Source organism: Pinus tabuliformis, chromosome 1_1 (assembly GCF_031772625.1).
Source record: "Pinus tabuliformis cultivar Carrire ecotype Pingquan chromosome 1_1, CPIR1, whole genome shotgun sequence".
Classification (NCBI taxonomy): domain Eukaryota; kingdom Viridiplantae; phylum Streptophyta; class Pinopsida; order Pinales; family Pinaceae; genus Pinus; species Pinus tabuliformis.
Window position 1 is genome coordinate 183,913,478 of NC_142297.1, and position 27,984 is coordinate 183,941,461.

Sequence of the window (27,984 nt, forward strand, 5' to 3'; positions counted from 1 at the left end):
ATTGTCTTGGACAACCAAACCTGGATAAAATATTTTCTTCAATAAATTTCATGACCACAAACTCAGTCACATTTCTCATAGGGATAGCTTCTACCCATTTCGTGAAATAAATTTTTGTTGTTAGGATCCATTTATGTTGGTTGCTGGAAGAAGGAATTATTTCACCAATAAAATCTAGACCCCATTGTAAGAAAGGAGCATCTACCAATAGTGGAATGAGAGGGAGAGTAGCCAATTTTTGTTTACCTACAAATATTTGGCAAGGAATATAACTTCGTACTTTCAAACCAACTTGAGCAAAGAGTTTAAGCCAATACAATCCCGCTCTCAATATCTTATGTGCAGTTGCTTTCCAACCATAGTGGCCTCCACATACTCCTTCATGAAATTGTTCAATTACACCTTTTGTTTCACTCTCAGTTAAACATAATAGAGGAATATTCAATGGATCCTTCCAATACAAACTTGCATTAAGTATACAATATTTCATTGCTCTAAGCTTAAGAGACCTACATTGATTTCTGTTGAACTCAAGAGGGTATTTAAAATATCTCAGAAAATGTACAATATCTTTATACCAGTATGATAATAAAAACTTCTCACCAATATGCAAAGGAATTTGGAGAGGTTATGAACTAGAAGAAGGTTCTTGTGGATTATTCTCCTCTGTTGTACCTAAAATCTGTATAATTGAATTTATGCCCAGAACTTTGCAATTTGATTCTACTAGCAGCTTAGCCAATCCTTTCCCTTTAACTAGCTTTGTTGGTATGATATCCAAATCAAACTCTAATGTTTTAGTTATCCACCTTCCCCTTTTCCCATTTGTATCAGGATGGGTGAGTATTGTCTTTACTACATTATTGGGTACAAAAGTTATTATTGGAGAATGTAGCACATAATTTCTAAAATATTTTAAGGCTTGAACTAAAGCATAAGTTTGTTTTTCAATTATATCATACTTCAATTATGCATCCCTTGTAACTTTGCTAAAGAAAGCAATTGGTTGTTCATAATGATCTTCATTTTTCTCTAGTAAAATTGTTGTTATTGTACTGCCTTATGCAAAGGAGAAAATACTGAAAGGCTTTGAATAATATGGACTAGCTAGTAAGTGCCTATTTTTATTTGAGAAAAATAAAATATAGCTTGTGCATTCCATTTAACTTCATGATTCTTTTTAAGCATATCAGTGATATCCTTTACAATCTCGACATAATTAGGTATAAATCTTTTCAAAATATTAATTTTCCCTAAAAATGCTTGAATTTCTTTCTTTGTTCCAGGTAAACCATTTAGTTGAATAACAGATACTCTTTTGGGATTTATTGTAACTCCTTCCTTTGAAATAATATGACCCAACAATTTTCCTTATTTCAAGGCAAATATTGATTTCTTGGGATTAAGAGAAATCCCAAATTTTTTCTTCTCTCGAAAACTTTCTTCAAATGTTTTATATACTTTGCATGAGATTCTGAAAAGACAATTAAATCATCAAGGTAAATTACTATGAATTTATTTACCTTTCCAACCAACGCTAATTCCATGGCCCTCTGAAAGGTTACCCCTACATTTATTAGGCCAAAAGGCATCTTAGCATACATGAAGGTACCCCATGGTACTGTCAAAGTTGTTTTTTCTAGGTCTTATTCACTGACGGATATCTGATTATATCTAGAAAAACCATCTAACATTGAAATTATATTTGACCTTGTTACTCTCTAAAGCATATCGACCATCTTTGGCATTGGATAATTGTCCTTCAATGACAATTTGTTTAGATGCATGAAGTCAACACACAGTCTTATTTTTCCATTCTTTTTCCTTACAGGGACCAAATTAGCTATCCACTCATAATATCTTAAAGGAACTATGATTTTTGCATCTAGCAATTTATTTAATTGTTTTTCTATTATTGGCAGCGGGATTGGATTTATCCTCCTCAATTTTTGCTGAAATGGTTTAGCTCCTAGCTTTAAAGGAATCTTATGTTCAATGATAGATGTATCATAAGTCTTTAAATCTTCATATTTCCATGCAAAAACATCTTTATATTCCTTGAATAACTGAACATATTTGTCTTTAATCTCCCGTGGTAGTGTTGTTGAAAGTTTAATGTTTCTAACCTCTTCTTTTGTACCAATACTACAGTCGTGCACATCATCTTGTTGTGAATTTAACACTGACGGTTTTATAACATTATTTTGGTCAAACAATCTTTCAAGTGGAACTAATCCTTTACGAATATGATTGTTAGGTAGTTGAATAATCTCATGGTCAACTATTTTCTGCTTGAAATTAATTTATGAATATGCTATACTTTTAATGATTGTTTCATCATTCTATTCATCAATATGTAGGCAAGAGAAATCTTCAATTGTTTGCATAAACTTTTTCAATTGTTCATCATCTTCAAATATTTTTCAATGTTTCACATTATTAGGAATTGAAGGTCTATACCTCACTTCGATCTAGTACTACAATTGGAAGGATTCTGAAACTTTGAAATTACATGCAGAAACTTCCAAAGAATCTGCTTGTACGTTATCCTCTCTTGGTATAGCTTCAATGTTAAAATCTTTAAAATAGTTCTCTATACAATCCCAAGTCTCATTTCCGTAAGCTTTTAATATGGGATGTTTTGATTGACAAATATTTCTAACTTTTTTCACCACTAATTCTGAATCACCAAATACTGACAATCTTTGAACCTTTATTTTCTTGGCCAACTCCAATCCTAGTATTAAAGCTTCATATTCTGCCACATTGTCATTGACCTCAAAGTCCATTTTAAAAGATTGTGAAATAATTTTCTTTTTAGGTGAAATTAAAACAATCCCAACTCCAGATCCATCTCTAGAAAAAGCTCCATCAAAATACATCTTCCATATATCATTCTCTGAAGACTCGGGAATATTTACAATGCCCTCAATTTTGTCATGTACATTACACTCATCATTTACAGCTAAAATGAAATACCCCAAATCCTGATCCACGACATATATAGGGTGATTTACAATTCGGCTAGCATTACATAGTATTTATGAACCTTACTTCTTTGTACAGTCTCAAATGTTCTCCTCCATAGACTGGAATAGTAGCATATGACATATCCATTTATAAACTTCATCCCAGTTTAACACACCAGGATCTTGATACAACATACCAAATTTTGGGGGAATATTTGTAACCATTATTTCTATTACAACACTTTTAACATGAATTTGTGCTAAGGTTATGTTGTGGTCACCAACAACCCCCCTCTTTGTTTGGTATTAGCAATAACATCAAGCAAAGGGGGACCCTTAACAAAAAATCCCAAAAATATTTTTGTCAAAATTTTTGTATTTAACTCCCTAAAAGCTATATCGCATCGCAAAGAGAGAGTAAAGTGTTTTCCTATGCGCATAAATAAGTTGCAATGAAGCGATGCGACATTCATCGCATCGCATATTTTGAAAGCGCCCTTAAAGAAAGCCTAAGGAAATCGCCGATGGCTGATATGCGACGTCGTGTATCGCAATGTCGCATAAGCAGCACACAATGATCAAATGAAAATGCGATCTTGCGATTTGCAATCTGCGATCTTACAAGCTGCGATCTTGCGATTTGCGATCTGCGACGAACGAGACCATTAATTTCTGCGATGCGAATCGCAGAAACCACTCATCGCAAAGTTTCTTCGGCATGATCTGTAAACCCAAAATTGAGCGCGCACCTTGAGGGAAATTAATGATTGCACGCCTAAGTATCCAAAGATGATCGTGTTGCATTTTTCGAAGAGTCAAGTCATTATGAGTGTCATGATTATGCATTCATTAGAACTAAAGGCTTTCATGTCAATCTTTTCATCATTTCTCTTTTCCTTTGCATAAACTGTAAGGCAGCAACTAATATAAATCTATATGCAGGAAACATCTAAGGAAAAGGGGAAAGCGCCAATACTTGAAGAACAGAGAGGAGATGCCTTCGCAAATAGATGTCGCATGCAGCAGAGCCGCGGATTCCAGAGTATCACTCCACAGACACTGATGAAAATAGACTATCCAAGACTCAGAGTCAAAGGCGCACAAAAGCAGCATGTTTGCGAAAGATCCTGAAGCTCAGACTGGGTAAAGCAAAAAGAAAAACGCTAAAGAGGGAGGACGCTCCAGAAAAGCCTGGAACAAAGAACGGAAGCAATTTTCAATACGTAAGATTGTTCAGGCAACGAAATCCCTAACTCATTGAGTCATTCGCACGGCCGGAAACCGAAATAGCAACAGCACAATCAGTTTGAAAGAAATTTGGGTTATACTAAATATACACACAGCAAATACACCCAGCCAGAGGAAGCTTTTCAAAAATATCTTCTAGTTTGTCAGAAAGAGGTGCCAGCTTTTGTTATTTCTACTTTTATCGCTCGAGCAAAAGGAAAAGACAACCAGCCGACTCTTTCCAGGCGAACCTTGCATTGCTTACAGCACTAAGGAGCAGATACAGAAACGGTTAGAAATTAGATTCAATTTTTAGAAATAAATTTGTTTTAGTAAAAGGGCGGTCATTTGAAGCCGTTCCCTAAATTTGTGTAATTAAGATTAGTTAGTTAGTAGTATTTAACCCTTCTCATGGCATTTGGAGAAGGGTCCGGAAATTTGTCAAAAAACTTGTCCTCAGAACATGCACTTTTGCACCCTCGGAGGGGGTTTTTGGTGAATGGATGGATCGAGATTTATTTATGTTTGCATTTTAATGTCTACTACTGATGTTGCACTTCTGTACTCTTAGTAGATGTTAGAAGTAAGTAGAGATAAATTGTTATTTCTTGAAGTTTGTGAGTGAAATCAGTCATAAATGGTACTTTTATCTCTTGATTTTTCTGCTCATATTCTTAGAGTGATATACAGCTGAGTTGTTTATATGTTGATGTATGAATGTCTGGGTTACCATTTGGCACTTCTGTATGGTGGAATCATTTATTTGTGCTTGACATATGAATAACTTATCATGCGATATGTTGTTCACAACTGTTTTGCCTAACTTCTTATGCAGAATGGTTTATCTTAATTGATTTATATTCTTATAATAGCTGAATGAGCTTTATTACCAGTTATTGTATGAAATCTTTTTAGATCGCATGATGAAAGAATTCTACCCCGGGTTAGTATAGATTAGATGTGTTGTTTTTGTTAGATTACAATAGCATAGAGTCAGTTTAGAGTTTAGAATTAGATTAGCTTAAAATTACCTCTAGATTAGCATCATCAAAATCTACACACACACACACATCCTTTAAATTGGGAAGCTGGTCCCATTATCCCCAGTCGGACCCGCTACACCAAACGGGCAAGGAGCCGCCAACCAGGTTCCGGACCGGGTGGGTATCCCCCTTGTTGTTGACCCGATTTTAGGGCCCTCAACATATTTGGCGCTAGAAGGAGGGCTACAAGCTATGAATGGCTACTAAGTCAAAATCCAAATGCCATTCTAAGAGTAAATCACCCTCATCAACTCCCCCGACTTCTCCAATACGGTTAAACCCGGAGTTAGAAGTCGCTTGAGTATCCACCGCTGCTACCTACCCTAATATATCAGACCAAATTATCATTGAACCCCCTAAAATTCAAACTTTGATTCATAAACTCCAGGGTTTTTCTATTTTTTTCCAGAGGTCTGATAAATCTCACAGCAGCGTGACTTCGTAGTACAATCCTGCTCATCCCCTGACCAGATTGAAGAGTGAGAAATTTGGTATTCAACCAAGTGAACTCCCTCTCCCTACTAGGAAAAGAGCAAGGAAAACACCACCAGAGTCTGACCGTGAGACTCTTTCATCTACTTCGTCCATTTCAACCCCCTCACCGCGAAGTCAACCACCCACATCCTCATCCCAAATCACTCATCCATCTTCCACGACCCTTCCTCTTCAATCATCAAAGATCATAATATCTTCATCGCATCAGGGACCATCTTCTGCACTTTCATTAACTAGCGGCTCAACGATGGCCCAGTCTCCATGGAACAATCCTGGGGCGGTTTTAATGCCTCCACCCCTGAGCCCAATACCAGCCCATCCTGAGAAATGGCTACCTAAATTCAATCCAGAAACAGGCATGCTAGCTGAAGAGCATATCAATAATTTCATGCTTTCTGTTAATCTCAACGGAGTTACCAACGAGGATGCTGTCGTCCGGCTTTTTCCTTATACAATGCAAGGAACAGCCGGGTCATGGTACTTTTCGTTACCTTCTAGGTCCATCACAAGTTGGGACATTTTTCAAAGTCAATTCCTCACCAAGTTTGGCGATGACAGATCAACAGCGACATTGATCAATGACCTATCTAATCTTAAAGTTGAGGCTAGAGAACCCATTAAAGATTTCAATTTATGGTTCAATAAGATCCTCAACAAAATTCCCGTTGCTTCTCAACCCAGCGAGGAAGTAAGATGTCAATGGTACATCACGGCCTTACCATCAAACTTGGCTATCTTCGTAGATAGGGCAAACAAGACGACCTTAGTTGAAAACTTGACTGAGGTGTTAGCAGTATAAAAACGCGTAGGAAGGATTACAAAAAGTGTTAAAGGCCATGTCCAATGAGATGATTGACATAAGAAAACAAGTAGCAGAAACTTCTCCAAAAAAGCCCTACAGATCTTTTAAAAGAAATCCTCCCTACAGATCTTTTAAAAGAAATCCTCCCTATAGATCTTTTAAGAGAATACCACTGAAGGGCAGACCGATGATGAAGAAGTTGTGGAACTACAAGGAATGTGGGATTTCATCCTCCCACAAGAAGAAGATCAAGAAGCATTTCCGGTTAGCACACGAAGCAAAAATCAACTTGATCCTCCCCAAACTACCCCTAAACAGAAGGGCGCAAGCCCTGCAACAAAAGATAAGGTCGCAACAAAGAAAACAACTGCTAGAGCGACCCAATTTAGCCCAGTCCTATCAGATCAAGCACCTCCATCAAGAACACTGATAGTGTCGGATGAAATGGAGTATAACATTATCGATGACATGAAAAAGACTAGGGCTAATATCACTCTTTACGAATTGAGCAAATTGAACATCAACAGAAAATAATGATGAAAGAATTACATGCCGTGCCTACTACATCTTTACCTACAGCTGTAGCTTCCCACAACATGGGAAGACCTCCAATCAACATGATCAATAAGATTGATCCAAATGACATTGCCTTGATTGGAGGAAGATCAAGATCTCATACTCCTCCTTTTCTTCTCACTTATGAAATTTTCAATAGAAACGTGCACAATTGCTTGGTCGATTCTGGTGCTTCAACGAATATTTTACCCAGATCAATATGTGCCAAATTGAATGTTCAGCCACAAAAATCCGTCGTGCGCATAGTTCAACTTGATCGATCTCAAGTCGAAGTGATTGGTGAACTTAACCAGGTGACCATAAGATTATCGTCTAACCCGAAAGTATGCCAGGTTATCGACATTCTAGTAGTTGATATCCCTGAATTCTATGGTTTGATTCTTAGCAGGGATTGGTCCGAAAAACTCCACGGATATTTCTCAACCGACTGGTCGCACATGTGGTTACCCTACAACGGTAAACCCAATCAAATAAAGGTTGAACGAGAGTTACACCAAAAGTACATAGTGACTGAATTGGAAGGAGAGAATGAAGCAATAGCATACAATAGCAGTATCATAGGCAATTACTCGGTAGATTCTTTCCTCGGCAATTTCAATGCTCACACCTCACCTTACTTAGAAAATTCAATTTTGTCCCAAGTTGAAAATTTTTCCCAAACTGATGATTCAAAGTGTTTTAAATTTTTAGATAACTCTGTAAATACATCTTTGTTTTGGAAATTATATTTTGATGGCTCTAAATCTAACGAGGGAGCAGGAGCAGGATGCGTTCTGATTAGCCCAGAGGGAAAAAAGACCATGCTTACATGCAAACTTGAGTTCGATTGCACAAACAATATAGCGGAGTACGAAGCCTTGGTGCAAGGCCTATACAAAGCAATCGGGTTGAATGTTAAGTATCTTCAAGTCTTTGGAGATTCTGAAATTGTCGTCAAACAGGTACGTAACACCATACATTGCCTATCAAGTCATTTAAAGCACTATCAATCTTTAGTACAAGATCTGACTTCACATTTCATAGCATTCAATATTTCGTCAATCCCAAGACTCCAAAATGCGAGCGCAGACCTGTTAGCTAACGTAGCCTCTAGACTTATTCCCTCCGAATATTTTAGTCCCGATAGGTTCTCAATAGAATTAATCTTTAGACCACCCATCCCTGACAACATCACCAACTGGAGAGTATTCAACGACGATCCTGACATTGTAAATTTCCTCACTTCTGAAGGATCCTACTCAAATCAAATAATTGACGAAGACCATCATGATCACCAAATTCAACAAAATAGCACTGATAATGCTATACCTAAATCGGTGTTTAAGTTAGAAGATTTATATGATTTGAAAATTTGGTTTAAAAGGTCTGCCAATTCTAAACTCTACAGTTCAACTCTGAATTATGAATTAGTGAACCTAGGAACCGATCAGAAGCCGCAAAATGTTAATCTGGGCCACGGCCTAGCCCCTGGAGAAAAATCAGCATATATCCGTCTTCTGAGACAATATAAAAACGTTTTTGCATGGAATTACGATGAGCTGAAGACATACAACACTTCTATCATTCAACACACTATCCCTATGATTGACAATGAAAAACCTGTCCAGCAGAAGCTCAGAAAAATCCACCCCAACTTAGAAAATCAGATAAAGACTGAGCTAAATAAGTTGTTGAGAGCCAGAATAATTTTCCCCGTCAGACATTCCAAATGGGTATCCAATATGGTGCCCGTTAGAAAGAAAAACGGAGATATTGGAATCTGTGTTGATTTCTGGAATCTCAACAAAGCCTGTCAGAAAGACAATTTTCCCCTCCCACCTATGGAGCAAATACTACAGGCAGTAGCGGGCTCAGAATTAATGTCTTTCCTGGATGGATTTTCAGGATACAATCAAGTACTGGTACGTCCCGATGATCAGTTGAAAACCACATTCCGAACCAAATGGGGCACATACGCATATCGGAAGATGCCATTTGGTCTGATCAATGCCGGCGCTACCTTTCAAAGAGCCATGGACATCGCGTTTAAAGGTTTAGTCAATAAATCGGTAGTGATTTACCTGGATGATATAACAGTGTACTCCAAGAAGTGAAGCGACCATCTCAAAGACTTGAAACAAATCTTTCAAAGATGTTTAAGGTATGGGATTTCACTTAACCCAAAGAAATCTTTTTTCGCATTAAGTGAAGGGAAATTGCTCGGATTCATAGTGTCGAAATCTGGTATTCACATTGAACCTGACAGAATCAAAGAAATTTCCGAAATATCCATGCCCCATAACAAAAAGGCCATGCAATATTTCCTTGGACAAATCAATTTTGTAAAAAGGTTTGTCCCGGACTTTTCACGTATTATTTCTCCTTTACAAAATATGATAAAAAAGAATTCAAATTTTAAATGGGGTCTAGATGAGCATGAAGCATTCAACTTGATCAAACAAGCTATCATCAACGCTCCATCTTTAGCTACCCCAAATTTTTCAGAATCTTTTATCTTATACACTTTTGCCTCAGAGAAATCTTATGCCGCGATTTTAACTCAAATAAATCAAGAGAAGGCGGAAGCTCCAATCACATTATTTAGCTCAAACTTACAAGGTGCTGAGCTCAATTACTCAGACGTGGAGAAACAAGCATATGTTGTTTTCAAAGCGATCAAATATTTCAGACCTTTCTTACTTAAAGCCCATACCAAAGTCGTAGTACCATTTCCAGTGGTAAGAAACCTGTTGGTACAGAAGGATGTGGGCGAAAAGAGAGCAAATTGGATTACCGCTTTACAAGAATACGATCTTGAGATCAAACCAGCAAACATCGTAAGAGGTCAAGGCTTCTGCAAGATGTTAGCTGGAGCATCGCAAATTCCTGAGAACTCATCTGAAGAGGTACATACATATGAGGTAAGCCTAAACGACGCAGAATCATTATATGCGGACACCATTTATTATCTTAAGAACGGGTATGCTCCATCACACCTGGATCACACCAAGAAAAGAGCTCTGAGATTGAAAGCTAAACAATACCAGCTCATAAATGATGTTCTGTTTAAAAGGAATTACGATTTTGTACTTCTTAGGTGTCTTGAGAAAACTGAAGCCGAAAAGGTTTTGCAGGAACTCCACGATGGACCAGCAGGTGGACACTATGCTGGAGAAGCTACTGCACATAAGATCTTACGTGCAGGATATTATTGGCCCACGCTGTTCAAAGACTCATACAATTACGTAAGGAAATGCCAAATCTGCCAGACTACTGCAGGGAAACAAAAGAAATCGTCCATGCCACTACAGTCGGTTAACATCGAGCAACCATTCAGCCAATGGGGCTTGGACATAATAGGTGAGATCGTTCCTCACTCTTCTAAGCAGCATAGGTATATCCTCACAGTAACAGATTATTTTACTAAATGGGTAGAAGCAGTTCCTCTCAAGATAGTTAATTCTGAAAACATTATTGAATTCATAGATCAATTTATCATCACTAGGTTTGGATTGCCAACGGCCTTAATGTTTGATAATGCATCATACTTTTCTAGAAATACAATGACTGAGTTTGCACTTAAAAGAGGGTTCAAACTGAAGTATTCCGCCAACTACTATCCACAAGGTAATGGGTTGGCTGAATCAACAAACAAAAACCTAATCAGAATTATTAAAAGAACAGTCGACCAAAACCAAAAGAATTGGCACAAAGCGCTGGTAAATGCTTTATGGGCAGATAGAATTACGAAGAAAGCTTCGATCGGCACTTCTCCCTTTAATTTAGTTTATGGGAAAGAAGTGGTTCTTCCTACTCACTTAGTCATTCCCTCTTTGTCTATAGTACAACACATCGATGAAGTATCTACTTCCTCTTTACAATTGAGACAAATGGAGATAATCAAACTAGAAGAACGACGAGAACAAGTTAAGAAAACCCATGCTCACCACCAAGCGCTAATAAAATCCTCTTTTGACTCAAGCATAATGACCAGAAAAAGTTTTCAGATGGGAGATTTAGTTTTGAAATGGGATAAGGCTCATGAAGAAAAGGGCAAGCATACGAAATTTCAGAAGCTGTGGCTTGGTCCTTTTCAGATTGTAGAAGTCATAGGCCCATCGACGTTTGTGTTGCAGGATTTGGCAGGTAGAAGAGATTCTTTGCCTGTGAATGGACAGATTCTAAAAATGTATTTTCCATAAGAAGATCATTCTTCTATTTTTGTAGGATAGTTTTAGTTTGTTTTTTTTTATTTTTGTTTTTCTCTTTCTTATAGATAAAACCGGTTGTAAACGATCATTGAAAAGGATTCATGAAAGAGCACACCAACTCTCTATCAGATTTTGATTTCACTTGTACAAATAGCAAAAATTTTTGAAAAACCTGATTTTTATTATTGACAAATAGAGTTAACTTTAACCTGAATTTGATATTAGTTTCAACCACTCAAAAAAAAAAAACTTTGATGAAAGCAACCTTTGGTAAAAAATTGTTTTATGTCAGCACAATGAAAGGTATCATCAATAATAAAATAAATATTCTCTGTAAAGTTGTTGTTTTCAAACTCTATTATTGTCGTCCAGAGCTTTCTTAAGGAAAAACAATGACTTCCTCCCTGCTAAAGGAAACCGCAACATTCAGAGAAACAATCCGAGAAAACACTATATCTCAAAGAATAAGAGGTCTCATCACGAGCCGGCTTATCATGATCACAGATATTATAACTTGCTGACTTTGCCAATACTGTCTATCAAAACAGGGCAACGACTCAAGATTGTTGCAATCAAAAGACAAGGGGTCTCATCACGAGCCAGCTTGTTCAGCAAAAGTATAAATCAAGTGAATGACTGTGTCATAATTTGGCCACCAAACCAAGACATTGTTCTTTAGAGAATAAAAAAGGAAAAAGTGTCAAAAAGGATTTTTCTCTGAAATGTTGTGAATAACCTCAAGCAGGAAAAAGGATCATTGTTGGATAACATGGTAACCCTGTCGAGGCTATGGACGCTTGCGGGCAGCAGAGGCTCTACCTACGACAAATGAGCATATTTTAAAGCCAGTACGCAGAGAAGACCTTATTTTATCTTTAAAAAGGACCGAGTAATATCTGGTATGAATGCAAGAACTAAGCCTAAAGGAAGCAGACAATTGGAATAAAAGAAAGGTTGAGACAAAGTATCATTGACAGGATGAGGGGTAATCTACTCTATCTGTCCATAACAAAATTTAGACATATGAAAATTTTTCTGTTTCGGAAGTGGAAATGTCAATAGAAAAGCAGAGATAACTGGTTCTTCACAGTGAATCGCCATTGTTGTGGTCACCAACAACCCCCCTCTTTGTTTGGTATTAGCAATAACATCAAGCAAAGGGGGACCCTTAACAAAAAATCCCAAAAATATTTTTGTCAAAATTTTTGTATTTAACTCCCTAAAAGCTATATCGCATCGCAAAGAGAGAGTAAAGTGTTTTCCTATGCGCATAAATAAGCTGCAATGAAGCGATGCGACATTCATCGCATCGCATATTTTGAAAGCGCCCTTAAAGAAAACCTAAGGAAATCGCCGATGGCCGATATGCGACGTCGCGTATCGCAATGTCGCATAAGCAGCGCACAATGATCAAATGAAAAATGCGATCTTGCGATTTGCGATCTGCGATCTTACAAGCTGCGATCTTGCGATTTGCGATCTGCGACGAACGAGACCATTAATTGCTGCGATGTGAATCGTAGAAACCACTCATCGCAAAGTTTCTTCGGCATGATCTGTAAACCCAAAATTGAGCGCGCACCTTGAGAGAAATTAATGATTGCACGCCTGAGTATCCAAAGATGATCGTGTTGCGTTTTTCGAAGAGTCAAGTCATTATGAGTGTCATGATTATGCATTCATTAGAACTTAAGGCTTTCATGTCAATCTTTTCGTCATTTCTCTTTTCCTTTGCATAAACTGTAAGGCAGCAACTAATATAAATCTATATGCAGGAAACATCTAAGGAAAAGGGGAAAGCGCCAATACTTGAAGAACAGAGAGGAGATGCCTTCGCAAATAGATGCCGCATGCAGCAGAGCCGCGGATTCCAGAGTATCACTCCACAGACACTGATGAAAATAGACTATCCAAGACTCAGAGTAAAAGGCGCAAAAAAGCAGCATGTTTGCGAAAGATCCTGAAGCTCAGACTGGGTAAAGCAAAAAGAAAAACGCTAAAGAGGGAGGACGCTCCAGAAAAGCCTGGAACAAAGAACGGAAGCAATTTTCAATACGTAAGATTGTTCAAGCAACGAAATCCCTAACTCATTGAGTCATTCGCACGGCCGGAAACCGAAATAGCAACAGCACAATCAGTTTGAAAGAAATCTGGGTTATACTAAATATACACACAGCAAATACACCCAGCCAGAGGAAGCTTTTCAAAAATATCTTCTAGTTTGTCAGAAAGAGGTGCCAGCTTTTGTTATTTCTACTTTTATCGCTCGAGCAAAAGGAAAAGACAACCAGCCGACTCTTTCCAAGCGAACCTTGCATTGCTTACAGCACTAAGGAGCAGATACAGAAACAGTTAGAAATTAGATTCAATTTTTAGAAATAAATTTGTTTTAGTAAAAGGGCGGTCATTTGAAGCCGTTCCCTAAATTTGTGTAATTAAGATTAGTTAGTTAGTAGTATTTAACCCTTCTCATGGCATTTGGAGAAGGGTCCGGAAATTTGTCAAAAAACTTGTCCTCAGAACATGCACTTTTGCACCCTCAAAGGGGGTTTTTGGTGAATGGATGGATCGAGATTTATTTATGTTTGCATTTTAATGTCTGCTACTGATGTTTCACTTCTGTACTCTTAGTAGATGTTAGAAGTAAGTAGAGATAAATCGTTATTGCTTGAAGTTTGTGAGTGAAATCAGTCATAAATGGTACTCTCTTGATTAATTTCTGCTCATATTCTTAGAGTGATATACAGCTGAGTTGTTTATATGTTGATGTATGAATGTCTGGGTTACCATTTGGCACTTCTGTATGGTGGAATCATTTATTTGTGCTTGACATATGAATAACTTATCATGCGATATGTTGTTCACAACTGTTTTGCCTAACTTCTTATGCAGAATGGTTTATCTTAATTGATTTATATTCTTATAATAGTTGAATGATCTTTATTACCAGTTATTGTATGAAATCTTTTTAGATCACATGATGAAAGAATTCTACCCCGGGTTAGTATAGATTAGATGTGTTGTTTTTGTTAGATTACAGTAGCATAGAGTCAGTTTAGAGTTTAGAATTAGATTAGTTTAAAATTACCTCTAGATTAGCATCATCAAAATCTACACACACACACATCCTTTAAATTGGGAAGCTGGTCCCATTATCCCTAGTCGGACCCGCTACACCAAACGGGCAAGGAGCCGCCAACCAGGTTCCGGACCGGGTGGGTATCCCCCTTGTTGTTGACCCGATTTTAGGGCCCTCAACAGGTTACTACCAAACATTTGATTAGCCCCAAACACTGTACCAATTTTGAATCAAATGTATATAAATCATGGTAGGGCCTTGTCACTTGCAACTGAAGTTGATCCATAGTAATTTTGGGCATTAAATTGTGAGACACTCCAAAATATAACATGCAATTATAGAGGATAAATTCATGAACCTTTAGAGTCAAATAGAAAGGAGAGACACTTTCATCTTGAACATCTAGACTTGGTGCAAAAATAACACAGGGTTTTTTTATCTTTCAAATTGATTACATCTCCTTCAACATCCACACTTGAAGACTAAATCCATTTAGACACTTATTGCTTATATCCAGGGTTTCTCTTGAGTTCTGATAAAGGAATTGGAATTTTGACTTTTTCTAATTCCTTTTCTACATTAAAAACAAGATGAACAAGTTTTTTTGTTGTTGATTGATCTAGTGACTGACTTTGAGATTGTGAAGATAAAGTTTCAACAATTTTATCATGTGAAAGATCAAAGGTAACTTTCTTCACAGGTCTACCTGGACCTTGTCTTGGTCTAAGATCATATCTTTTATTTAGCTCAGCAATTAAAAATTCAGAAAAAAGCTTGGTATTTAAAAACTTTGGAAGATTCTATATTTTGAGCTACAGGGTGAATTTGCTTCATAGGAACAATAACATTTTCTTGATGTTGATCACAAAAATAATTTATGTCATCTACAACATGTGTTATTTCTTCTTTGTCCGAATTATCTATCATCAATGGGGGTTGAATTTGTTGATCGATATTTTGTCTTTCCCTCTATAAAAATTGTCGTTGAAAAGGTCTTTTGTAGTTTTATGAAGGTCTATTTACATTTTTCTACACTTGTCTAGGTTGTGTCTCCCTTCTTGAAATCCTATTAGAGAGGTTTCTTAACAATGAAGTGATTTCATCAATTTTATATTCCTCCTCCTTGATTTTTGAAGATGAACCAGTTTCTATTCTTGCCTTCAATTTTATTTCTACTTTCTCTGCCTTTGCTCTCAATTTACTTGATGTTGCTCTATTAGCCTCAACTTCTATTGCACCAGTTTACATATCTGCTAAAGTTCTAGATTTTCTTTCTCTCAACATTAAAGAAAAAGCATCACCAAATGCCTTAGAAAATCTAAGCTTTGCAATAGTTACTGGAGGTTTACAATCTACAGGCATCTTATTGTAAGTTTTATTAAACCTCCTAATGAAGTCTGTGACAGGTTCATTTGGATTTCTTTTGAGGTCTTCAAATTTAGTCAAATAATAAACATGATCTTTCTTTATTCCCCACTAATTTATGAAGATATTGGTTAACTTTGCCCATGTATGAATAGAATTTGGTTGCAATTGTCTAAACCAAATCCTTTCATTTCCTTTTAATGATTAAAAAACAACCTCATATAAACATCTTCATGTTTTATGTTCATATTAACTGCAAAATCCATATTAACTGCAAAATCCAAAAATGCAAATAAATGATCTTTTGCATTGGGTCTTGTTTCCCCATTATATCTAAGAAGATATTTTAGATAACCCTTGGGAAAATCATGAATCTGAGTTCCTAGTGGTAGCACTAATGTTGCATACTTGGCTGCCACAATTGTTCATATCCCAGCCATTTGTTGTTGTTGTGAAACTGATTGTGTAGGGGACGAAGGTTTCTTGGAAGATGGTCGTCCTCAAATTATAGGTTTTTTTTTTAAATTGAGGGTGAGTGATTAAATTTCATCTTCATAAACAAATTTCCCTTGATCTTCAAAAGTTAAAGCATTTGTATATATTTTAAGTCCCTCTTTAGGTTGATCAGAAGTAGAAGAATAAGTGTGAATAACAGAGGATCTAAATATCCAGGTTTAAGCTCAGGTAATTTTAATTCAAGCTCTGCTTTTGTATCAAATGATTCTGAAAGGGAGACAGGGAGTTCAAATGATTCAAGTTGATGGACCAGTAAAGAAAATTGTAGATCTACTCCTTTAGAAAGAAATTCTAAGACTTTAGGAGGTAAGTCTAATAAATCAGAAGGTATAGGAATTGGTTCAAACTATTTAGGGTGTGAAACTAGTTTTGGTGGAAAAGAATATGAGGTAGAAGCTTCAAGTCTACGTCTGAGGGAAGCAATTCATAAAAGTCCCTCTAGATCTGATAATGGAGTGAAGAGTTCAGGATCAGAATCAAATTTGGTATGCCTACATGAAGCCAGATTTAATCTATGAAGTCGTCAAGTGATTTTTTTTATCCTGATAGCCTCTTATTCACCATTAAGAGGCAAGTTTTATCGTTGTCCCAGGTAAATGAAATTCAAAACTTCAATCCCTGGCAATGACAACAATCTGATGTTGTTTCTTTGTAGACATTTCTAGGCTCAAGAACTGTGCCAAAGCCTCTAAATGAGGGTCTATTTTAAATGAATGATCAATGACTCAAGCCATTTACATATATATTATCCAGATATTCCAAATATTTCTCAAAGTGTTGATGGTGGAACTAACATCATACAATCTATAAATGTTTTCTATAGATGAAAAAGAAGATATCTAATAACTAAATATCCTTCCTAAATATTTGTATTATCAAATAAATCAGAGGCATATAGAAATATTTCTATAGCTAACACTTATATATTTGAGAGATGACATAATGCAATAATTTTATGATGTGGAGGTACTAATTCAAACAAATTGTTCAATTAGCTAATCTTAGTAATGATAATAACTTTGCATGGGCTATCAAGGAGATCTAAACTCAACCTAGCCTCACCCAGTACTCCTATAATACCTAAAACATATGAAGAATAAAAGAAATGATTACACAAGTAACACTCACATGAACATAAATGTTGCTAAAAACTGAAGCTGGAAGCCTTTGATTAACTTCAAAATTCCAAAATAAAAATAGCATTTCTTGGTTCTGTCAAAGTATCAACCCTTCATACTTCGAATTACAAAGTATATATAAAGTCTTCTAAAAAATATCTAATCTATTACAATATTTTACATAAAAATAAAGTTTTTATCGAAAATGATTTGGATAACTTTAATTAATACAACTCAAAATAGAAATTTTGGAACCAATTTAGTGGAATCTGCACACTATTCGAGGATCTTATTTTTAAACGTTGGCTTTAAATATGGCTTTTGCTGATTTTGCTCTTGTTCTTTGCTCAAATCCCGTCTCCAAACTTGCTTTTTGTTTACTTTATAAGTTCAAGGAATTTATCCCATTTATCATCATTTGGGCATGAAAATTTTATTACTTTCCTATATGCCTCATCTACCTCAGCATACTTTTCAAAGGTGGGCTTGGTTACAAAAAGATGGTGAATTTCCTGTGAAATGAATAAATCATTTTATAAACCTTGGAGAAAAGTTTTACAATCAATATTTCCTTTCCTTTAGCAAATTTTGAGTTGTTTGTTTTTATATCATGTAACTTTCACTGATAATCTTCCTGTTGGATTAATCAACCATGAGAATCCCTTAATGATGAGAGTTCCTTTTGCCAAAGAACAAAGAACTTTTTATGAAACTTTTTTACCTGAACTTCTAGATTTTGGCATTTATTCTCTAGTTGTAGCATCAAATTTCTCTTTGTCAACGCCTTTCTTACTTCGAGGAATGCATTTGTCGTATCTTCAATCCCCATGTCTTCGATCTCCTCCCTAGTTTTTTAATTTAAAAATCTGATTATTCTTGTCGCTTCTCCATGCTTATGGTCCAGTTCTTCTCTGATCTCAACAATGGTTGCTTTTGCTTTGTACACTAGTTGTTCCTGTTCAAAAATATTTTCTATAGATTTCCAAAATTTTGAAATAGTTGAATTAATGTTTATCCAAATCTTATTTTTATCTTCTGACAAATTCTGTGGAATGGCTGATTCATCTGTATATTTTTCATGTTGTTTTCTAAGCTTGAAATTCCTTTGTACTTCTAAATATATGCATTATTTGCCTTAATGTTATTGTCTTCTGCCCTTTGTAGTGATGCTTTTAATTTCTCAATTTCAATATTCTTCGGTGATAGATCTCCCATGGATTTAGATAATTGTTTAGTTGAATCTTGGTTGGCTAACATTGTTTCTACTATTGAAGCTCGTGCACTGACTTGTTCTTCTTTCTCCTTCAAAATTTTTTCCATGTCTGACTCCTTTTTCAGTATTTGAATGTTTTGCTCAACAATTATACGTAGCATATTCTCTTTTTCCTTTTTGAACTGTCCTACTTCTTGAGCGTGAGGATGTTTTGTTGTTGAAAATTTTAATTGTCTACATAATGCTTGAATGTATGCATTTCCGTTTTAATATTTCTTGAGTTGCATTAACATCATTAGGATCCAATCCTAGTTTGATAACAATGTCTTCTAAAGATTTTATCCTTGTATCCTTTGCTAATGATGACATATTTTTTAACTTAAGATGAGAATGAATATTATTTAAAGAAGCTTGAAACTTTGAAGCAGTCATGAAAAAACTTGTCAGAGAAGAATATATCATTTCACCAGCTTGTTCATGTAGATCAATTTGATCTATGCAATGGATTTGTTTTGTATGGAAAGAGAACACTAAAATCTTGTAATCCTCTAGAGTTTTTGGAACTAGGAATTTTGGCTCAAGAAATGTCAATTGAAACCTTCCTATGCCAGGGTTTGGTGTAGACAATAATGTATTCTAGGTAGTAGAAATATGTTTCCAAAACTCAGAATAGGTAGCAGTTTTCGGTAACTCATTCTTCTTCTTCATTTCTCTGAATCTAGCAAAAATAATATGTCCACTATAAGAAGGAGAAGAAAATACACCAGGGATTGTTTCTTCAGTTTGTTGTAAAGTGAATACAGGTTCGCTTGATAACATTGTTGTAGTATACACTTCTATATTTTTGGCCTCTGATAATTCCTCCTCTGTATTCTTTATCTTTCTTCTTTTAAAAACTTTGAATTTTGCTGATTTAGAAGCTAAACTAGTAGGAGACATGCTACCACTTGGTCTTGTCCACACTTTCTCTTTATGTTTAGGAGTTTCCAAGGTTGTTTGACTAGAAACCTCCTCCTCAACCTCTTGTTAAGTATTCTCCTCCCATACATCATGATTATCATATTGTTCAATTTTTGGATTTGAGAAATGAGTATAAGAAGCAGACTTTTGCTCAAGTATAAGAGATTAAATTACTCCCAAAGGATCATAAGTCTAGCTGAAAATTAATTTAAACTTCATTTAAATTAATAAGTTTTCCACCTCTTTATCAACTACTCTGGTATTTATTATGAATGGACCAACTTGAGCTTTCAGTTTGAATTGAGTTTTTTGCTTTCTAGACGCAAAATGAATTTCATCCATATTCATGCTTTGTCTTATGATTTCTAAAGTAAAAATCCTCATAGGAACAAAAACTGGCAGCTTGTATGGTGGAAACTCACAACCATAAACTCTTATCTCTGTGAAATTATGGTATAAATACCAGTCTCCCACTTTTGACTCTTCACTCGGATGTAAAATTCTTTTAATTTCTATTGATATCCTTGGGATTGCATCGCTACTAAGGAGACACAATGACAAATACATAAATTGATCCACAAAATCACTAAAAGAGTAATCTTATTAATTCCTTCTGACTAATGATGTCCAATGAATGACATTGTGGCCTTCGCTATGAGTCAAGCTTTTGAAGTGGCATTTTGAATCTCTCATATTGATGATATAAGAATAAATACACTAATACAGACTGATCTTTGAAGGCCCTTTTTGCACTGAATTTTAAGAACTGTTCATGAATGATATTTGAAATAAACTAGCCAATGTTGAAAAGAACAGAGGGCTTTTTACTAGACGACAAAATGACAGAAACCCTAGGATGACCTCATCAACCCATTCATCACTTTGGTGGCCTAAAAGATAACAAGCCATAGAAATTACTTTTCTAAACATTTCTAGAAATGTTGCTAAAGAACATAGTGGATTATGATGAGGCAATTCAGAACCTTTTGGCATAAAAGACTCAAAGATACTAGCTCGTTGTTGAAAGATAAGTTTCTGGTAGATTTCCATTAGCGAATCAACTAAAAAAAGTGTGAAGGGAGCTTGGAAAATTAATTTGTAAAGCCTGACAAATGGATTATGGGGTCATGGAGAACAAGGATTCACCATTTATGGCTACTATTTCTCTCTAACTGGGCAGATAACAATTTTCACACCAGGAAACAAATTAAGGGGATCGATGTGTTTGAGGGAAAACAAATTAGGATAACTTGGATTCCCAAAATTTGAATTCATCACTAGCATCTTCAAACATTTGGAAGGCCCAATTGTGCAACTCATACAAGTCAAATTCACATTTGATCTCTACGATTTTGAAATCAGTATCTATAAGATGGAATTCATCTAAATTTGGGACTGGGGGAAGCATTGGGTTTTCAATTAATATTTTAGATTTCCCCGTCTGACTACTCATTCTGAATTAAAAGGAGAATATGAAATTATGAATACACGATGATATGTTGGTCGTTTGATGTGGTCGACTGCAAAATTCAAAAGTTCTATGTCACTGAGCGCCTCTGCAAACACTGCTAGAATAAGGGAAAATGATAAATTTGATGGAGGACAATTTAGTTTAAAAGATGATTTTGGATAGTCGTTAATGAAATTAATAGTTGGTGCGTCGAAAAACAATTATCAAAATGTTAGCGGGAATGAAAAAATTGGAGGAAATAGCGAGGGTTAGTTTGGCGGTTATTTGGCGGGGGATGATATACGGACGTTGAAAATTGCATGGAAGATAAGTGTAGTGGCATCAATCAAAACTTAATGATAAAATCATATAATTATTTTCCAAAAATTTAATTGAAAACGATATTTATAAAAATATGCTCGACCTTTATTACAAAGTGCAATAAATTATTTTTTTATTTTTTTGAAAATATACAATTTGAAATTAAATTGCATGGGTAAAAATAGCTACAACATTGGCTCCATCTAGGGATTTCTTCCCCCTATGGGATGCAGAGAACATATAGATCCATGTGCCTTCTCCTTGGGCTATGGAGTCATTGTTGTAGAAAATCATACTTACTCTTGAAAATATAAATCACACCGTCTATTTACAATGATAACGAAAGGAACTTACTCAGTACTGAATGTAGTGTTTTAAAATTTTCCCATTAATTGGCAATGAGAAATATTCTCCCTGTAATTTCTGAAGGATGAAAGTATTATTTCCCTTGATTTTTGCAATTTTAAAAGGTCCCAACCAAAGGTTATCGAACTTCCCATGCGTTCCTTCTTCTTCTCTTGTTGTGCCTCATCTTAATGCTAGGTCTCCCTATCTGAAATATCTCTCTCTTGCTCTCCTATCAAATAAATTATTTATCTTATCCTGATATTGTAGATGTTTGTGTTGAACTTGTTCTTTGTCTTGATTGAGTTCAATAATATGATTGATTCTTTTTGAGAAATCACGAGTTTCCTCATAAGAATCCTGCAATATTTTCATGACTGGAAATGCCAATTGGTTAGGAAAAATAGCTTCAATACCATAAAAAAGTTGGAAAGGAGATTTACTAGTAGATATCTTGGGTGAAACTTTTTTTGCCCAATCTGCATACTTCAAGTGGTTGTCTCGATTTCTTTTATGATCTGCTAACAACTTCTTAATGACTTTAATCAAGCTTTTGTTTAATGACTTTGCTAGTCCATTCCCTTGTGGATAATAAGGTGTAGAGTGATGTAAAGGAATTTGGTATTTTTGACAAAACTCAATTATTTTAATGGAACTAAAAGCTTGAGCATTATTTGTAACTATTTGTCTTGGACAACCAAACCTGGATAAAAGCTTTTCTTCAATAAATTTCATGACCGCATAATCAGTTGCATTTCTGACAGGGATAGCTTCTACCCATTTCATTAAATAATTTCTTGTTGTTAGGATCCATCTATGTTGATTATTGGAAGAAGGAATTATTTCACCAATAAAATCTAGATCCTATTGTAAGAAATGAGCCTCTACCAATACTAGAATGAGAGGTAGAGCAACCCAGTTTTGTTTACCTGCAAATATTTGATAAGGAATACAACTTCGTACTTTCAAACCAACTTGAGCAAAGAGTTTATGCCAATAGAATCTCGCTCTCAATATCTTGTGTGTGGTTTCTTTCCAAGCATAGTGGCCTCCACATACTCCTTCATGAAACTGTTCAATTACGCCTTCTGTTTCACTCTCATTTAAACATAATAGAAGAATATTCCATGGATCCTTCCAATACAAATTTGCATTAAGTATGCAATATTTCATTGCTCTAAGATTAAGAGACCTACATTGACTTCTATTGAACTCAAGAGGGTATTCAAAATGTCTTATAAAATATACAATATTTTTATACATGTCTAATAATAAAAACTTCTCATCAATATGGAAAGGAATTTGGAGAAGTACTGAACTAGAATAAGGTTCTTGTGGATTCTTCTCCTCTGTTGTACCTGAAATTTTCATAGTTAAATTTATGCCCAGAACTTTACAATTTGATTCTACTAGCAGCTTAGCCAATCCTTGCCCTTTTACTAGCTTTGTTGGTCTGATATACAAATCAAACTCTAATATTTTAGCTATCCACCTTCCCCTTTTCCCATTTGTATCAGGTTGGGTGAGTATTGTCTTTACTGCGTTATTGGGTACAAAAGCTATTATTGGATAATGCAACACATAAATTCTAAAATCTACTACATTCATTGTTATGTGTCCTAGATGGGACCTACACTATACCTCCTGAGCTTCTATTGGTTCAACTTTGCGTAAGTTGTACTTTTTGTGCTAGCTTACCTAGGGCTCATCTCTGCTACACTTAACCATTTTCCACCGGTGGTTTTAAGCGGACCCCTCTTTTCTAGTTTAGTTGTAAATGGGGAGAGGATCCCATTTTTAACATAGAATGTCGATCTCCCAATCAATAGTATGGACAATACCACCAATAGCAGACCCCCTCCTGCCTAACCCGTGAAAAGGCTTGGGCTCCTGCATTTTTCACGATGAGTTTGAGAGGATGTGTGGCTCATGATATTCCTTTGAACTTTCCCATTATTTAATGATTTTCCTCTGCCAAAGACTTCACCATGTTTGGAAAAATTCCAAACTAGTGCCAACATTGGGGTTCATTAACTTTGTCTTCTCTGCAACCTACCCTTTTTTGCCTCCCTAAATTTGACTTGCAATAAATTTTCATCTCGAGGACCAAATTCAAACTTCTACCTATTGTTGGAAATCTCTTTCTGAGCATTATCCAACTATGCCACTTCCAGGAACATCTAAGTCGATCTCTTAGGACAGAAGCGCCTTCAAATTATGATCCAACTGACCACCATAAGTATAACTTTTTAGCTTCTTTTCTCATCCTACTACTATGATGGTTATCTATCAAAGACCGCAGCAACCATAGGACTCCCCCTGAACTTGACACACCATGCATCTATCATCCTTTCCCATTTGACATCAATGCCAACATTATGCTCAACCATCTCCCCCTTTGGAATTGATGACAACAAATCATGCCCCCCCTAAAACCAAGTAGGGTTCTCTCCATATCTTAACTCCCCCTGGCATCAATAATCATTCCACTCAAAAACTTCTTCTCCCCCTTTGACATCAATGGCAAAGGATACACCCAATGAAAGAAGGTCCCCCTGAAACTTTGCAACTTACCCTGTAATTGAACCAACAAGGTGAGTAGTTTCCAAAAGTCATTCAAACTAATTCATTTGGTTGTAGGAGAAACAACTCTTATTTGTTTCCTAAGATAATCAAATTATTCTCATGCTAGAAGCTTTGTGACTATATTTGCAAGTTGTTCATTAGTGGCCACATATTCAAGTCGAACAACATTAGCAACAACTTGTTCTCTTAGAAAATGAAACTTAATTGGAATGTGCTTGGTCTTGGAATGCATGATAGGATTTTCAGAGATGCTGATAACACTAATGTTGTCACATGTTATTGGAATTGAATAATTCAACTCTGCCCTGATGTCCTTTAAGGTATGCTTCATCCAAATAATCTATGTGCAGCAAGTGGCAACAACAAATGTACTCAGTTTTAGTCATGTATAATGACATTGAGACTCGTTTTTGCTAACCCAAGACACAAGACAATCTCCCAAAAGGAATGCTACTCCAAAGGTGATTTTACTATCATCGAGGTTACCTGCCCAATCAAAATTAGTGTAAGCTATTAATTTAAAGTTTTTTCCTCTGCCATACCATAAACCAAAGTATGGTGTGCCTTGCATGTATTTGAATATCCTTTTTACAACAATGACATGGATTTCTTTAGGGCTCTTGAAATCTGGCCACCAGGCCTACTACTTGCATTATGTCTGGACTTGAGGTAGTGAGGTACAACAAGCTTCCAATCATTGATTTGTAGACTGTCTAATTTACAAGAGGGGTTTCATCCTCCTTACATAGTGTTGGCTCGAAAGAGTTGTCAGGGGGAAAAGACCCTGGGTTCAGGCGTAGAGGGCCAACAATGGTTTGTTGTAGTTTAGGACAACACCGACATTTTCACCTTACCCAAAAGGGCAAGGAGTCTCACCCGAGGCATGTTGCGACCGAAAGGGAGAAAGGTTCAGCATGGAGTTGAGGAAGCATTAACCGATTTCATTCGATCACAGATATATATTCATTGTGCATAAAGTAGAGATAACAACATGACAGAGATAATACTAGAACTACTGATTACATGCAATTGATGGAACATTCAAAATTTAGAGATTCATCCCATAGAAGGGTCTCATACACATCATAGTTCGCAACCAGTATAGCCATTCTTTATATTAACTTAACAGTAAACATTACAATATAACTTCGACGTTCACCGCAACCAACTACAAGGAATACCCGGCTCAGCTCCACGGGTTCGGTCCAGCTTCAAGGCCCAAGCCTACCAAACTCCTGCACTCTGTTATCCATCTACTACAACTGGATGTCCTCTCGCCTGCTCCCACAGCCTTACCGTCCTTCATCAACCAACCGAATCCTTCTCCTTTTCTAGCCCTTTCCTTTTATACTCTTTTCTGTTGCCTGGACTGCCAATTCCTGCTCGGATACTCTTCCCCTCGGCTGCTCTTGCACCTTCCCGCCCCCTCGGCTGCCTTTGCCTTCCGCTGCCACCTTGCCGCAACTCTTCCGCAACTACCTGTTCCGCCAGCCAACCGTTGTTGCCACCCATTTCCTTCTCATCCTTCGATGAAACAAAATTGATCAAAACCTTTTCAAAATTAAACGAAGGCCCCAACACATAGCTTAAAACTAGTAACCATGGGGTACCAACTGGCTTGCATTCTTCCATCACAAATTTCTTCAATGTTTCCCTTAAATACTTGGAATGATAAATGAAGATACAATTTTTAGATTGATTAATTTGGAGACTTAGGAAGAAGGATAGTTCACCTCTCACGGACATCTCAAATGTTTTCTATGTTGACTCAACAAATTGATGTCCCATCGTTTCCAAATCATTGCTAAAGATAATATCATTTACATAAACCAAAACAACCAACAAATGACCATCTTTGGATTTTATATACAAATTGCTATTAGAGGCCCCTCTTCTAAAACCTTGTTGTTGAAGATATTTGTCTAATCTGGCACACCAAGCTTTTGGGATTTATTTTATCGCATAAAGAGTTCTTTTGGTTTTTTTTTTTTGTTTTTTGTTTTTTTGTTTTTTTGCAACCTGCAAACATGATCAGATCTATTGAGATGAACTATCTAGTGGAATATCCACGGAAATTTATGGATCAAGATTGTTCTTACAGACCCATTTGGTGCCTATAACATTTTTGTCTTTGGGTCTGGGGACAAGCTCCCAAGTGTCATTTTTCTCAATTTGGTCCAATTCTTCATTCATTTCCTTCACCCAGAACTTGTCTTCACTTGCTTAACTAAGATTTCCTCCTAGTTTGAACATCAAGGTTGCGATCACCAACAATTTAACTTTATGGGTGTTGTTTATGGACATACCTAGAAGGAGTTTTGTGTTTTTTTTTATGTATCTTCTTCTTCATCTTCATCTTCTATTTTTTGTTCTTCTTGATTTTAGAATCTGGAGGTTAAATCTTCTTCCTTTCCTGAGCTCTCGTTTTCTCTAAATGGCTCTAAACGTGACAATACTTCATCCACTACAATATTAATGCAATCTTCAACCAATTTTTTCCTCTTGTTGAAGCACTTGTAGCCTTTACTCTTGATTGACTATTCAATAAATATACCCTCATAAGCTCGAGAGTCAAATTTTCTAAGCTTTTTATCATTTCTTTTGATATAATGTTTCCTCTCGAACACTTTGAAATGTGATGTTGGTATCCATTTTCATAACTCATATGGAGTCTTACCACTGTTAGGCATGAGTTGTGTTCTATTTTCTAGATAGACAGTTGCTTGTGCTACTTCTCCCAAGAAGGTGTGTGGAACCTCCCCTTCATCTATCATTGCTCTGCCCATCTCCTGAATTGTTATGTTCTTTTTGTCTACTACTTCATTCTGTTGTGGTGTTCTAGCTACTGAATATTGCCTCCTTATGCCATTTTCTTCACAAAATTATTTGAATTATCTTGAGGTGAACTCTGCTCCTATGTCTAATCTTAAGCATTTAATCTTTATATCTTTCTCATTTTCAACCTAAGCTTTAAATATCCTGAAATTTTCTTTAAACACCATTATCCAATTAGCCTTGGTAAAATCATCAATAAATGAAATAAAGTACCTTTCTCCTCATGGGTTATTTGTTCGTGTAGGACTATGTTGTGCTATACACCAACCCTCCCCATTTCAAAATTTTTATCTAAAAACTTTAACAAGAAATGGGTCCTCTTTTTAGAACTTAGATAAAATCAATAGTTGTGACGAGTCTTTTGCTTTTAGGTTAAGTTCAATAACAATCGCAACTTTGCAAAACTATACAACACATGAAAATCCTTATGAAAAGGTCTGATTAGATTTAAATATTAAACAAGACCTTGTCATAAAACAAATATAAATGAATGTGTCATGTCCTTTGTTTAAAAGACGGACTTAATGTTTCCATTGGCAATCGTCGATGCGATAACGCCATCCGAAAGCGCAGATCGCAACCTATCAAGGAATCATTCCAAGGGGTCATATAAATCTTCCAATGCGATAAGCCGAGCGCAATCGACCATCGCTGAAAGCACGAAACGCAAAACAAATGCCCATTTGGAATTCGTCGATGCGATTTATCGCAATCATAACTTTACAAAGGAAACAATTAAGCATAATGGTTATACCTCCCAATCTGCGATATGCGATTAATCGCTTATCGCTTATCGGGAAGTTACGATATTTATTTTTAAAGAACCGTTATTAAGATTCGCAATGCGACATATCTTTATGGCATTTAAGTGTCATGTTGGCAGTTACGGAAATC

General features: G+C 36.1%; 1 pseudogene; it reads right to left on the bottom strand.

Moving 5' to 3' along the window:
• The window catches only part of LOC149212155 (uncharacterized), a 50,048-nt pseudogene extending 24,161 nt beyond the window's left edge, over window positions 1-25,887 (bottom strand).
• Window positions 25,888-27,984: the final 2,097 nt, after the last annotated feature.